Source organism: Etheostoma cragini, chromosome 22 (genome assembly GCF_013103735.1).
Source record: "Etheostoma cragini isolate CJK2018 chromosome 22, CSU_Ecrag_1.0, whole genome shotgun sequence".
NCBI lineage: Eukaryota > Metazoa > Chordata > Actinopteri > Perciformes > Percidae > Etheostoma > Etheostoma cragini.
Genome location: NC_048428.1, coordinates 1,905,487 through 1,918,690, shown reverse-complemented (window position 1 = coordinate 1,918,690; position 13,204 = coordinate 1,905,487). Strand labels below are relative to the sequence as shown.

The window sequence follows — 13,204 nt, the reverse complement described above, 5'->3', positions numbered from 1 at the left end:
AAAAGAATGCCTTCGCGCCTCAGCTGTTGTGAATTCGCCTTTTGTCAGTCAGGGCCCGGCCATCCTCGCCATTGTTCCGCTTTTTAGAGAAGGAATTGGATTTTTTTTTTTTTTCCTGTGGTTTTTCTCACCGTGTCGGCGGCTGACTTCCCTCGCTCACCGATGGGCAGACTTAATTAGGACATTTCTGAGTGATTTATTCACAAAAGGACACTGGCTGCACCTCTGACCAAATCATTTTGAATAGAAAAGGACAATGCCTTCCAGAAATTGCGAATGGCATGGCACGGGAAAAATAGGCAATCAAGGTGCTGGGCAGTGATTTATCAGAATGAACTCGGCTTCAGATGAACTGCAACCTGTTGGTTTGCATCTCATTGTTTTTCCAATATGCTTTCAATTAGCTTCAACAAAGTCTGAGGGTTGTGGGAAACTTACTAATGTTTGAACCGACAACTGAGACAAAGGAAAAGGTTGCTGAGATTTCAGACATGTCATTTTCTTCTGTACAGATCATATAATACACACTGTAGAAGGATTGAGACTCTTGTACTCGTTCCTTTAAAATGACACATTGCCCTGTACTTCACCACACTGCAAATACTCCATCGTGCTAACCAAGTTAATGCAAGTTATTATGGCATTTTGCCAAACCACACACACAGGCACTCACACAGGGAAAAGGTCAGCATTTTAATGGCTTGCTCTCTGTGGTAATCGCCTTTTTGGTTAGCCGTGCAAACTAAATGAAAAGATGTCGGCCCACATGTGGGGTTAACCTATGCTGCTCCATTTCAATAAGTGACGTGCCATTAGCCTAGCCCTCCACTGTGAGCTCTGTGAAATCGGGTAATCCACTGACTCACATTGCTGCCCATCAGTGAGCGCTGGGGGAGGAGATTTCCCCGTTAAACTGTCATTTCATCAACATTATCTCAACGTGACTCTTTTCCTCCGTATGGCTGGAGAGCTCAGACAAAACAAACCCCACCCAAACTACAACCAACCCTCCCTAAGTTCCTCGCACGGTTACAAAAAAAGGAGAGCAAAAAAATTGAAACCATAAAAAAAATAGACAAACATTATACAGTACACCTTACACAAACACCTAAAGTCTTAAGCCTATCTCAGACAGAGAAGTACTAAACTAGAGGTGTATTCTTTAAGATTGGTCATCCCACTCTTTTATATCCAATTATTTAGCTTTTATCATCATGTACCCTGGAACAAATGTGCCAAACGTTAATCTTTCGAAACAAAAGAAAGCCATGCTGAGGTAGAAGGGTTAAAAAACGAATACATGAAAAGGGATAGTTGAACATTTAAGCGAATACATCAATTTGCTTGCTGGATCCAAACCTTGAATTCAGTGGAAGCCTGCGAGTAGGTTTTATTTAATGATAGGTGTTAAATTGCACAGCTGGAAAGTTAACACGTGGACCGCAGATGCTCGGATGATAATTTGCAGTTTGCATTTCTTCATTCCTTCACTGAAGAGTCTGAAGTGTTGCCAGACAAACAAGGCGAGATTAATTCACCCAATCTGCATTCAAGTCTCAGGACGTGGGGGGGGGGGGGTTTAACTAATGGGAGTAAATAGACTAAGACGAGTCCTCTGAATGTAGGGAAAGCGCTCCCCTGCTCCCCTCCTGCTGCAGCTCAAACACCCCTGATTGGTTTAAGGATGCACGTTTGCACCGATAATCAGCATAAATCCATGTGGAGAATTTCACACACAGTCCACAAGTGTGCCCTTCAGGGAGAGGAGAGGAGAGGAGTGACAGAGGGCTCTGTAGTCAATGTTTTTTTCCACACTAGCCGGCAAGCGTCACGTCCTAATCCTTCCCCCTGGAACCCAGGCAGCGTTAAACTAGCTGGAATGAGTGCCATGCAGGGAGTAAATGGAGGGAGACGAGCGTCCACAATGGCCGTGGAAAGTGGCTGCTCTTGTAAACGGGAGGATTAGAGGGAAAGAAATCCCCCTCTCCTTGTGTAGGCGTGCCCGCAGAGACAAAGCCCAGTGTTTACACTCTTCTTCAGCACCTGTAGTCCTCCCGCTTCAAGTCCACTGTGTGATCATCCGAGTGCAATGGGATTTCGGAGCAATTCCTTCCATCCCATTCCACTGACCTTATACATTTTAGCAACAAGGAGGTGCTCGACTCTGTTACTTTGTCTTTTAACTTTCTGTCTACATTTGAAATGGAAATTCAGTGGCTTGAGAAAGTTGACACACCCATGCTAAAGTTGATTTAAAAAGATCTTTTAATTTTAATTCCAAAGGCCAAAGGAACTTTATCAGGATGCATAGTAACCTGACCATGAAATAACTGGCCTTTTAATAAAAAAAATCTGCTTGCTCCTATGGGAATTTAATTTCCCGGAGGTGTGTTCAGGTGCATTCTGGGTTGGCTGCTCTTACAGGGAGGTGTGTTCAGGTGCATTCTGGGTGTACTTGTCTTACAGGGAGGTGTGTTCATGTGCATTCTGGGCGTGCTGGTCTTACAGGGAGGTGTGTAGGTGCATTATGGGTGTGCTGGTCTTACAAGGAGGTGTGTTCAAGTGCATGCTGGTCTTACAGGGAGGTGTGTTCAGGTGCCCTCTTGGCATGCTGGTCTTACAGGGAGGTGTGTTCAGGTGCATGCTGGTCTTACAGGGAGGTGTGTTCCGGTGCCTTCTGGGCGTGCTGGTCTTACAGTGAGGTACAGTATGTTCAGGTGCATTCTTGCCTATTCTGGGGAAGTGATTGCACCATTGAAAAACAAAAACCTGGTCTTAAGTCAATAGCGCGGGGCATTAGTAAAATGCGCCTAGGCTTGTGTACAGCGTGCACACTATGCTTGAAACACACACACACACACACACAGGGACACACACTATGCTTGTTACGCACACACAGGTAAGCACAGCAGCAGACACACATGCAAAAGATAAGAAATACAAGTATTCTGTGCAAATCAGCCATCATAATAACAATGTGCCAAAAACATGATGGTTTTTAAAGGGAAGAGGAGAGGACCTCTGATTGGTTGGTTGCATGTTATGCCCAAAACACACCTATGATTAATAAGGAGCATGCGCCTGGCCGCTTACATCGTTAAAATAGGGCCCTTATTCTATTCATTAAATCCTCTGTTGGTTAATAAATAAATAGTTATTTTTACAGTATAAAGACTTTGTTTTCTTCTGTGCTGCACCTGTGCCAACTCTAATTCTGACCTTTTATTAACATCGGTGCTTATTATGCTGGTTGCAGCTAATCACACAACCCCTGTCACATTAACTCTTTAAGGTGAGCTTATTAAGTGGTGGCCCTCGAGGTCTTTTACTCGTTCAGGGTACATGCAGGTAGCCGCGGACGCATTCCACACCCTTCCTCTCTCTCTCTCCCTCCCTCCCTCCCTCTCTCTCTAACCAACAGTGTGCTGATGCTCTACTCCTTTCCTCTCTGCCCTGTTGCACTTTCATTTCCTCTTTGCTCTTTCTCACCTCCTCCTACTGCCCCCATGACTTCCAACTGTCCAACTCCCCTCATCCTTTCATCCTTTTCATGTCAGTTTCCTGTCAGTTTGATTTTTAAAGTCCTTTCACTTTTATATTCCCTGCTCTTCTCTTACTCTCTTATATTAGCAAATGATCCTGCCCTACAATCCCCATGCATGCTTACATGCATGCAGTGAATGTTTGTTCTTCTTCAAATCAGTGGCATTTAAGATAAAAGTTGCACCCAAGATGGTTATTGTTGTGTGTGTGTGTGTGTGTGTGTGTGTTCCATTATCGGACCCCTGATGATCTATGAAGAGAGCCATACAACTAATGAGCACTTTGTTTTCAGGTTGTCTGACGACGTATAATGAACCTTTCATTATGCATGTTCGGGCTGAGAGCCAGGGGTGGGATCATGCCTTGTGTGTGTGTGTGTGTGGGAGTGTGTGTGTGAGTGTGTGTCAGCAGACTGTTTGGTTGATGTACAGTCTCGTAGACATGCCCCCCAGAAATACTGCCTGGTAATGTCCGCGCTCTGCCAGGCGCCCTCTTTTCTCTCTCTTTTCCATTTCCTGCACAACAAACAGCCATAAAGCCTTATTGTCAAATTGAAAATGATACACATGCAGCAATTTTTGTTTGATTTTTCCAATCATAACAGGCCTTGGTGTTTCAAATTTGGCATCTAATCAGTGATGCTTCTCGACTATTGTCAAAGACGAGCCTTCTGAATGTTCAGAGAGTTACAGCGTATAGTGGAGTGAAACGTCGAACACATGTTCATTAATAACAAGTCTTTGGTGTAAATATGGAAGCTAATCAGACAAACCTCGCCTTATGAGGTAATAAGGAGAGATGTGTGTGTGTGTGTGCGCGTATGGATGGGTTTTATGTTTGTGATCGGGCTCGCAGGTAATTATAGCAGACAGCTGCCATGGCATCCTGGATCAGTCCCACTTCAACAAGCCGCAAACACAGACTTTGACACACACACACATACACACAAAATAGGTCCCCCATCAACATGGCATCATTATTAGCAGGCTGATGCCCAGATTTGTATCATTTTATTCAGCGTCTCAGACAAGCCTGGGCAAATAATGTCTGCCATGCATCCAGAGTGGCTTGTACCGAGATGAGATGCACCTGCCACGGAGCAAAGCAGGAGGAGCTGTCGAGATAGCGGGCAGACAATGATTTCAAAGCTTAGATCCAGGCGCTGTTATGCTAAACAATCCCCCCCGCCTTGTGTACAATACATGAGATAGGGACGCTGGATGGTTTCCCCCGGCCGACCGAGGCTGGAAACTCGGGGCGGGGTGTGGTTCTCCATCTTTATCCCCTCTTCCTTCCACACCTGATCTTCCTCTTAATGCACCCTGATCAGTCAAAACACTCCCCTGTCATCCCTCCCTCCCCCCACCCCAACCTTTACTTTCTGCTGTCTGTCCGCCTGTTTCTAGGCTGTGCTGTGTTCGCCAGGCTTGGTGTGGTATCATGCCTGCATGCATCATGGACCCGCTAACAAATTACATAGAGTAGCCACTCCGCTTCCCCTCTCACTCAGCTGTCAAGTGGAGCCACTGAAGCATTCTCCCTCTTCTCCTCTCCTTCTATCTTTCCATTCCTCCATCTTGCCATCCAGTCTTCCCCTTCCTGCCACACTCCTTTGCCTGCTCAACATCATGTCTCCCCCCCCATACCTGTACACCCATCAGGGCTGCAGAAGTGATCTCCCCCATCCATCTCTCTCCCATCACTTCATCTTTCCCTCTTCTCGGCTTTCCATCCTCTAGCAAGGCATCTCCATACAAGACCTTCTATAGAGCCATTTACAGATGTTGAGTTTGAATTATTCCAAAAATTATAACTGCTTGCTCCCAAAGGCTACTAGACAAAAAATCTTGTTCATAAAGCTTACTTTTTAACTGTGTTAATGGTCTTGCCCCAGAACTCAGATCTCAAAGGGTTAAAAAATTCTTCAGCTAAGGAGCCACTACAAGAGTCCATAGAGACTGTAAACCTGCAGACAGCATTCAGCCAGTCCTCCTTTTTCAACTCAGAGGCCTCCCGATGCGATATCATCCCGATACTTATGCCACGATACGATATTATTGTGATTTTAAACATATTGCAATATTCGGTGATATATTGCAATTGATAAACTTGACATTTTTCCCAATTCCAAATGATGTCCCTTAAAAGGAAACTTAGTCAACATCTGTTTCATCTAAAAAGAAACATTTCTCTATTTGGTCATCTCACTTCAATGTTATTGCTGAAAAATGGGACAAACTGACCAACACATATATAATATATAATATAAGATCCATACTTGGCGCCTGTGTATCGATACAGTATTGCCACTGAAAATATCGCAATACTACGCTGTATCAATTCCCCCTCCCCCACCCCTATGTTTTACCATGGATAATTTCTCAAAGCCTAACCAGGACTAAGGTCTGCAAATTAGCATCCGTTGCATTTTAGATGTATAAAATTAAAATGTACTGTAGGTTGTGACAATAAGACATAAAATGCTGCATCGCATAAAAGAGTCAAAGCAGTTTGATAAATATGATAGAAGTCAATGAAAGTGGAGATCGTATCTTTTGTTGTACTTGCAAAGCACGATGCGTGTAACAAATTATCCATGTTATTTTTGGGTTACTAAATTTAGAAACCCTTTTTTCTGATATAGATATTTGGAAAAACTGGTCGAATTTGACCCAAAGACAACCCAAGGGTTAAATCAAAATTAAGATTTTGGAATGTACATACTCATGGTTAACCCTTGTGTTTTCCTCGGGTCAAATTTGAGCAGTTTACAAAAACTTTCTATATCAGAAAAGAATGATTAAAAAAGTGAGAAATAAGCATAAAAAACTTAAAAAAAAACTGGAAAAACGCTTTTAAGTTACCCAAAAAAATCTGAAAAAGTGACAAAAAACATCAAAAACATGTGCTCATCAAGTGACAAAGAAATTGTTATAAAAAATTGACATAATTTAAAATCTCTTCATAATTTAAAGTAAAAAAGCGACATAAAATAGGAACAAAATTGACAAAAACATTGAGAAAATTGTAAACAAAATGTTGAAATTTCAACTTCTAGGCTAACAATATGCAGCTGATGGGCCATTTGATGACCCGTTTGGGGATTTGTTCTGCGATAGGGCGAACATGTGGGCGGTGAGCCTGAGTGCTGGACGTCTAACCTGACACGTCAGCGCTAAACACACTGAGCTCTGCCGGTCTGTCTTCATGGCGGCAGAGGAGCGAGACACGGCTGTGATTAATAGGCTGGCGGTGGAGCCCTGACCTCTGAAGGTGGCCAGGTTGTTTCCTGTTTTGCTAGACACACACACACAGACACACACTTATTCATAACTATGTACAAGAGCACACACAAGCAGTCTAACGCACCACTGCGCTGCAATTCCACCGAGACAATATGCTGTGTATTTACTGGCCACTGAAGAGATTTAAATATCTGTGTGACGCCTCGGCTTTCATAAGCATGTCACGGCATCATAATATGACAAGTTGAGATCATAAACAACCCCCTTGCTGTACTTGAAACGGAAGCTTGTTCTGAATTTTACAGAGTCGTTAATTGGTGCATATCCAGGTCCACCATACTTTTTTCCCATAAGTCATACCGGTGGAGCCGTCTGGTCTGAGTCATCACACCTAATGCCCGACTCAACCTTCCCTGGCCTTGGTGGCTGTCAAATAGAACCCATCCTGCCTCGCCCCCCAACCACCTTTTGATATTAAAGGTGATCCCCTCCGCTACCACCTCCTTAATAGAGCTGCCCCATTGATATGCATTGCTTTCCACCAGTGAGTAAGTCTTCCTCTCTAGTGCTGGTGGGTGGGGTGGTGGGGGTCATGATCCCCAAAGCCAGGAACAGAATGGAAAAGAAGCTTATGGAGGGAGATATTTTTACCACCATCAGTTTGATGCTCAGATAATTGTACTTGGCTTTAGTCAGGTCTCGGGTTCGGTATCGGTACTCAATGCCTTTCAATGGTATCGACCAAAATAACCTAGTTCCAAAGAGCATCAAAACTTTGCCAGTCAAATATTCCTCTATTCAGTCTTTTGTACCCAGGTCTGGAAAAGAAACTTTTTGTATGGTTTTGCCTTTAGCCAATCACCCCAAGTATTCCTCGGTTTAACGCGTCATGTGATTGGCCCAGTCTGTGATGTGGCTGAGCCCATTTAATTATTTACATTAATAAATGTATTTGTGTAAAAATCATTTGACTATGGAGGATTGGTGGTGGCGGAATGCTTGCATTCACATAATGGGTATTGAAAAATGTAGAAAAATACAAGGTGTCAAAAAGTTGCGGTATCACTTTAAAGGACAATTCAGGTGGAAAATGAACCTAGAGGTTAATAGAACATGTTTACCGAGTTGAGCATGAGCCATCTTGGGAAACGCCGCGCAACCACTAACATTGGTCAAGCACGGCGTTCATCTTTTTAATAGGCTGTCTGTACTTTTACAAAGTCCCCAATGCTTGGGTAGGGTCCTCCATTGTGCTATGTTGACTCTGTACCCATGTGTTATTAACCCCCAGGTTCATTTTGCACCAGAATTGTCCTTTTAAGGGTACTGGCGTTGGTATTGGTAAATGTTTTTAAAGTGATACCCAGCCCTAGTGAATGCAGTACATACACACCTGGACTCACGTACTGTAAATACCTGGCCACTTTACACTCTACACTGACACTTTATTATAAATTAGGGTAAATGTCTTTTTTTATAGCCAAAGGTTTTTTATTGTTATTATGATTACTGTTATATTTATACTTTATTCCTCTTTTTTTCTCTCTATTCTCTATTATTTTTGCTAAAAACTGCTACTGGAAATTTCAATTTCCTTGTGGGAGGCATCCCAAAAGGAGTAATAAAGAAAAGTCTGTTTGGTTTTAGAATATCTGGAGTATCTGCACCTTAAGATTGCAACACCTGACTTATCTTACAAACCTACTGCTTTAAATTCTAGTGTGAAGCTTGTGTTCTCCATTGGAAAATGTCTTGAACTGCTGAAAAGTAAGATTTAGAAAAACAACCTCACAGTGTTACAGCGTAACTTCTTAGAAGAGTGACTTCCTTGATGGCAGTTACAGGTGTGAAGAATGCTAGAGTGTAAAGAATCCAGGAGTATGGAAACCAGTTAAGTGTAAGTTATCAGAGACAGATTGTAGTTGCCCTGGGGATACAGGCACACATATGGCAGCTAAATACAGTCTGAGGGGCTCCCTCAATGTAATTGCCACAGGGGACATACTGTAGAGTAAGGCAAAGTTGCAGAGACAAGCACAGTGAGAGCATGGCGTGTGTTTTACTACTGCTTTAAATCAGTATTTCAGCTTGGTGTGTGATGATTTGTATTTATTGGAAAACTACTGCATTTTGTATTTGAAATAGGCAATGTTCACAATTTTAGATTAACTGTAATTAGTTTAATGTGAATAACTTAATAAACTTAATAATTAGTTTAAGGTCCCAAACAGAGTCCTTGCCTATTCTGATGCACACTGGGTAAAATGCCATACAGAGATAATAATTCAATTCTATTCAACTTTATTTATAGAATCAAATCATAACAAGTTATCTCAAGACACTTTACAGATAGAATAGGTCTAGACCACACTCTACAATTTACAAAGACCCAACAATTCCAGCAATTTCCCCCAAGAGCATGCAGTGTAATAAAGATACAGTATTAGAACTATGTGGTACGATGTTCGAGTGACCCAGAACACAGCGACACAAGACAATCCACAAATAAAGTTCAAGTTGTTTTAATGTTTGCAGGTATATTCAGCAAGGGCGAAGCAGATGGCAGGTCAGAGTGGGGAAGAAAAGCAGCTCGGCGGTAGACAGGAACAGTGGGATCTGTACAGAAACCAAGGTTACTGCGAGGAATCCACAAAGATAACACAAGACAATATTTGACTACGGAGCCAAGTTACCACAACGTTGTATGTAACGATCTGCTTTAAGCATTGTCACACATTTTTAGGCTACAGCCTGTTTTGTCACATACAGCAAACATCTCCTCACTATCTGCTAGCTGCCTGTCCCCAGAACACTGTAAAAAACATCTCCTCACTATCTGCTAGCTACAGGTCCCCTGAACACACTGTAAAAAAACCTCACTATCTGTTAGCTGCCTGTCCCCAGAACACTCTGTAAAAAAAAACATCTCCTCACTATCTGCTAGCTGCCTGTCCCCAGAACACTCTGTAAAAAACATCTCCTCACTATCTGCTAGCTGCCTGTCCCCTGAACACACTGTAAAAAACATCTCCTCACTATCTGCTAGCTGCCTGTCCCCAGAACACTCTGTAAAAAACATCTCCTCACTATCTGCTAGCTACAGGTCCACTGAACACACTGTAAAAAAAATCTCACTATCTGCTAGCTGCCTGTCCCCAGAACACACTGTAAAAAACACCTCCTCACTATCTGCTAGCTGCCTGCCCCCAGAACACTATGTAAAAAAAAAAAACATCTCCTCACTATCTGCTAGCTTCTGAACACACTGTATACAACGCGGTCTCCGTAGACAGCCCAGGCTCCACAAAAGGCAACAAACCAAACTGCGCCAACCTGCACCAACTTGTTCCAGCCATTAACAAACAAGAAGATTTGGGGGTGGGGGTTGGAGGGTTAGTGCGCGGAAGAGAGGGGACGGAATATGGAGGTGGGAGGGGCGAGCTAGCCTCCGTTTTGTTTGACAATACTTCAAGAAGTGACATCAGCCAACATTGCTTAGAGCACCTTTAACTGCCAAGTTAGGAACAGGAGAGACTCAAATGCTACATACTGCACCATTAATGGAAGATGTTAGGTGTGAAAGTGATAAGTGTGGACTGTTATGTGGCTCATAGGCAACTCAGTGAGCTCCCAAATAATGACTTCTCCAGCAACAAACTCCAACTGAGTGAACTAAATGTGCGAGGCGCTGACAGGCCCAGCATCCCTCAAAATTGCCCAGTGTTCCCTGTTGTCCCAAGATGGCCAAGCCTGTTCTGTACCGAGCTACAGCTGCAGGTAGTAATTACTGATTAGGCTGTGGAAAGTGGGGACAAATGCACTGTATAATCAGAGAGCCCGTCGACTGTGGGAGCCCTTCACAATGGCTTGTAATTAACAAGATAATTGGTGAGCGATGGCAAAGATTTCTTGAGTTCTTCCCTATTTGCATGTCATGTTGCTACTGAGTTCTTTATGACTTCTTTTTTCATCTGTGAAGGTTGAGTCGCTAATGATACTGTGTCCTACGGCGCGACGTTTGTGTTCTAGAATCAAACTGAGCACTTGCAGTCGAAGAGAGAAGGGAAGCAGCACCTGTGCGCTCGCAGGATGCAATATTTTGTTTTGTGTAGTGATCCGGAGTAATTTTCTACACAAGTGCCATTTCCACCGCTGCTCATCATATTTTTATGTGTCTAATGCGTGTACAACAAGCCTTTTAAAACATTGGGATACTGTAAGAAAGCCCTAGCAGGCTGTGTCTACACCAGAGTTCCTTCTGTTAACCCTTGAAGACATATCCTATGTATTCATCAGTCTTATTCTTACAATAATTCCAGTAATGAGTGCTCAGGCGGCTTCCTTTCGAATACCGTTCACTACATCACACACTCAGATAGGAAGATGTTTATCACTCCTTTTCCAATTATATTTCACCAGATTAAGGTGTCACCGAGGCACTTGTTTCCTTGACAACGCAGTCGTTATTTCCCCCTTCTAACAAGTACTCTTAATCTGAGCGGATATGAAAACTCTTCATGTGTGTTTTCTTCCCTGTTAGCCACACTGGTGCTCCCTGTCCAACATCTTGAGACCACATCACGGGGCTCGCTTTTTGATTGACTCCAAAGTGGAGTGTGGTCGGTGCTCGACTTTCCTCTCGCTCTCTCTTCCCCCTTGTTCTCATTCTCTCCTCCTACCACCCTTTGTGAGTTTGAAGGGCTCTTCTGGTGGATTTCGTACGTGGCCTTGGCTCTTACTATGTGGGATTAAAAGGAGCACAGAGATGCCACGAAACAAACAGGGTTTAATAGGTTTTGTCTCATGGAAACGGAAGGGAAAGAGGTGGGGGGTGGGGGGGTAAATTGATGAAGCATGAAGGGTCTTAATAATGTATGAGGTTTTCAAAATTCAATTTCGAAAATGTGCGCCGTTGGAAGTCGCACACACACACACACACACATACACACAAAAAGAAAACCGGGCGACATAGAACATAGTGTGCATTTGACAGGTGACATGATTTTTTTTTTTTGTGTAATTGATTTGCTTTGCCATTTGTTTCCCCCTTTTTCATCTTTTGTGGAGCATAGGAGGCAGCTAGTGTGATAGATGAACCTGGCGGAGTTCATTTTTCCCGCCTCCCCCCCCCCACCTGCACACTGCTGGGTAGCCACCAGTCCAGTGGGGCTTTCCTGGGCAGGTTATAGCAGAATATTATTACCTGAATAACCAGAATATTAAACATGCATCTCCCGCTACGTGTGGATTTCCAGCCTGCACGGTATTTTCATAGGGTGCTATTAGATGATTTAACCCCCCTGTTGTCCTTGGGTAAAATTTTACCCCTTTAAAAAATTTCTATTTCTGAAATATGGGTTCCTTTTTAACCAAATTACCACAAAAAATGGATTGGATTCCTTGCAACGCTCTTTGTAAATACAACTGATCACTTTCATTCCTCTGATCTTAACCATTAGTCGACAATAATTAATTCTGCTTTTTTAACTCAAATATTAGGTATAATTCTATATAAATGAGTGTTATTGACAATAAATTCCAAAAAGTAGTAAAACTAGTGGTATTAAGGTGGTGGTAGTGAAAACTAAAAAAAGTCTTTAAAAAGGGACGAAAATGTAAATTTTTTGTCTGTTTTTGACCCGGGAGGACAACACAAGGGTTACAAATACTGTTTGGTTTTTTTGGTTTTCTAAATCAAAAAAATAAATATGTTTGCCAACTATGTCCAAAAAAAATAAATAATAATTTCTTCCTTTTTCTTTTTCATGGCTTCCTTGATGTTGTCCTGATCAGGTAAGAACTCTCTTACCCTCGGTGTATTTCAGGTGTAGTGTGTGTGTGTGTGTGTGCTGTACACATTTCATTACATGCGTTTCATCATGTCTGACACTGAAGTCAGTCGCTGACCTCTTACTAACAGGCCAAGGGACCTGTGTGCACAATCTCCCTGATTAAACCTCAGGACCACAGGTGCGCAGCATGTTGCCATACATCACATGCATCCTAAACACATAAAGTCTAGAGTGTATGAGGGATGGATCAGCGTCTGCGAGGAGCGTGTAAGGCACAGTTGGCTTGTGCTGTCTGACTCCAGCGTTCTTCTTAAGGTTGGTTTCATTTGGCGTTGATTCATCCTCTCAGCCACCGGTGCTTGTTATTGCACACCTCTTCTCTTGCTTTACTTTCTGAGGAAAAAGTTGGCGCCTACTGTAGCACCCACAGCTGTGGCGCACACCCGGAGCTCTGAACAGATCGAGCACTCTGTCAATTAAGGCTGAAATAGCACATTGGCAATTGTTCACGCCCATTGTAATTCTTGTCAAACCCGCACGCCTGTAGGTGATAGCCTTGCTGTCTTTGATTTCTCCTTTTCAGTCAATGTTGTTTCTTCCCTCTTCTTTTCATTTTGGTCTGCT

At 43.0% G+C, this 13,204-nt stretch overlaps 1 long non-coding RNA gene across 1 annotated transcript; it reads right to left on the bottom strand.

Annotated features, from left to right (window-relative positions):
* Positions 1-9,759: 9,759 nt before the first annotated feature.
* On the bottom strand, positions 9,760-11,044 carry LOC117937933. Its single transcript, XR_004655288.1, has 3 exons — positions 11,034-11,044; positions 10,065-10,130; positions 9,760-9,816 (listed from the first exon to the last, which is right to left on the bottom strand). It is a non-coding gene; the product is annotated as an uncharacterized LOC117937933 (long non-coding RNA).
* Between the last annotated feature and the right edge of the window lie 2,160 nt (positions 11,045-13,204).